The sequence below is a fragment of the Trachymyrmex septentrionalis genome, unplaced genomic scaffold (genome assembly GCF_001594115.1).
Source record: "Trachymyrmex septentrionalis isolate Tsep2-gDNA-1 unplaced genomic scaffold, Tsep1.0 scaffold7, whole genome shotgun sequence".
Lineage (NCBI taxonomy): Eukaryota > Metazoa > Arthropoda > Insecta > Hymenoptera > Formicidae > Trachymyrmex > Trachymyrmex septentrionalis.
This window is the reverse complement of record NW_017305884.1, coordinates 4,787,984-4,789,881: the sequence shown is the minus strand read 5'-3', so window position 1 is coordinate 4,789,881 and position 1,898 is coordinate 4,787,984.

Here is a 1,898-nt window from a genome sequence, read left to right as displayed (position 1 = left end):
ACAAGAGCATCTACAAATGGAACCATGCGATATCGAAGCAGCGAAAGATTATAAAAAAAAAATGCATAGACATCAATCGATTGCGGCTGATCAGAGAAGAGAGCATCACGGTTGTCAGTAGGGAAGAAATCCGATAAAAGCTGTTGCATTGTGCACATTGAACACCGAGAAATTTTTTGAATGTGATTTGCTAATCATCGACCAAGCCAGCCAATAATCGCAGAGTAGGGCATTCAAAAAAGAGACGATACAAAAACACCGAGTGTCTTTGAAGTGACGCTTGATGAGAGCCAGGAACACATTGTATCGGTACGAAAAAAAAGAAAAAGAATAGAAAAAAGATACAAATTTGAATTACAAACTCTGAGGAGGCAATATTCAATGCACTTTTTATAGATTTTTTGCCCTCATTCGACCGTTAATATTACTATCGCACTGCGTTGTGAGGGTTATTAAGTCATATCTTTATTGGAAATGATGTCGTACATTGTAACATGTAAAAAGAACTTTCCCCAGGAGATAATAATTATAATTTATTCCACAAAAACTTAATCAATCTTGAGTCAAAGATGCGTTGACACACATCCCTGGCAATAATGCCATATCTCTGGGAATATGTTGCCTTTCGCTACTTAATATTTGAAAACTCTTCTTTTATAATGCTATAAACGAAAAGGAAGCAGCACAGCTAAATAACACGTTTGAATTAGTCATAATGAATCCGGTTGAATACCAACAGGTCGGAAATTTAAAATTAATTTCTCAGAGACATGTAAACCCCTTCAATGATAAATGTACCACGTTTCTCGTAACAAAATAAAATCGACGATATGCTGTATCAATAAATTTTTTTAACACTTTGGCGTAATAATATTGGATTTTTGGACTAAACGATGTTCTCGTTGTGAGATAGCCTTGATCTTTTATAATCCATTAGCCTTCAAAAAATATTAATGCGAAAGAGATCGCTACGCAAAAATAGGTTAAGCGCATATAAACTGTATAACACTTATAAATAATAATTTAATTGAAACATATGTATAATGCAATCACTTAATTTAAATTAAAGGTATTATTCCAAAATTATATATTATTTATATATATTTAATTTTACACATAAAAACTTTTTCAACATAAAAAAAAAAAAAAATAAAAACTTTATGAAGGTACTGAATAGAAATGTATTATTATATTTAAAAAACTATCTTCCTATATAAAAAGTTAATAAATTATCACAAATACATATATGATTAAACAACTTAATCATAAATTTGTGGATCCTAAATGTATTTTTATGTTTAAAGAACGTGTCGAATAATTTGCTGTATATATTTGTGTATAATAATTCATTGTATGCACATACGCTTGTATGTACAATACATGAGCTTAACGCAATTAACGTTTAAAAAGTTTAAATAATTAATATAAAATTAACGTATAATCTGGTGACGTATTTAACTTTGTGTATACCAGCAAAATAGATATAAATACCTAGATATATAGAGTCTCGATAATATAGATGTATGAGCATTGAATAGTGCCTCTCAGTTTGCAGGTGGAATAAGCGTAAAATTATATTACGCGTAAATATAATTTACGTCAGCGCACATTTTACTAAATATAAGTAGTGTTGGCGCCAGGTCAGGTGAAATTTTGGAGAAAATTTATCTTTAAATTTATGTTTTCTTATAAAATATCACAATTTACGTAGCATTTAAACATACACTTGTGATATTTGTAAAGAGTTCTATTAAATAATATTTTGTTATGTTATGAATGATTGTAGAAAAGCCATCGTATTGCTTTCTGTAAAAGCTATTAATCACGAGGCAATAAAGTTATGAATATTTCGAGATATAATCTCCCTATTCATCGTTCTTAATAACGTCAATGTTGTC